Genomic DNA, 500 nt, shown 5'->3' on the forward strand with positions numbered 1-500 from the left:
TTTTAAAATCAAAGAAGGGTGTCATCTGGTGCCAGGGCGACTAAGGACATGCACAGTCCTGAGCCAAGCTGTAGGTGAGGAGAGCAGGAGAAGGTGTCATGGCAGCGCTGGGACAGGTACAAGAAGACATCACAACCCTCTGCCTGCAGGATCATCCCCGAGGCATTCTGAAGAAATAGTTTGTGTTTTTTTTTTTTTTTTAATTAGGTTTTGTTTTATCAGCACTGACCCGGGAAGTACGTTTTAGGGGAGACCTAAGGAAGAGCATTTTCACATAACCATCTCGCCAACTGATTTCGCATACGTGTTTTCGTGTTGTTATCTACAGAAGCACACAGTTACGTGCTTTTTCACCTGTGCTGACATATTTAGCATACAGAGTTTCACACACGTATACATTATCTTTGTTGGGCGCAGTAAATGAGCAGTTCCTGCGCAGAAGGCGCTCCTGACGCCTACTTCACATGCCGCAGGAGAGTCGGGGGGTAACCAGGGCTGTT

The sequence above is a fragment of the Phaethon lepturus genome, unplaced genomic scaffold (assembly GCF_000687285.1).
Source record: "Phaethon lepturus isolate BGI_N335 unplaced genomic scaffold, ASM68728v1 scaffold44078, whole genome shotgun sequence".
Taxonomy (NCBI): domain Eukaryota; kingdom Metazoa; phylum Chordata; class Aves; order Phaethontiformes; family Phaethontidae; genus Phaethon; species Phaethon lepturus.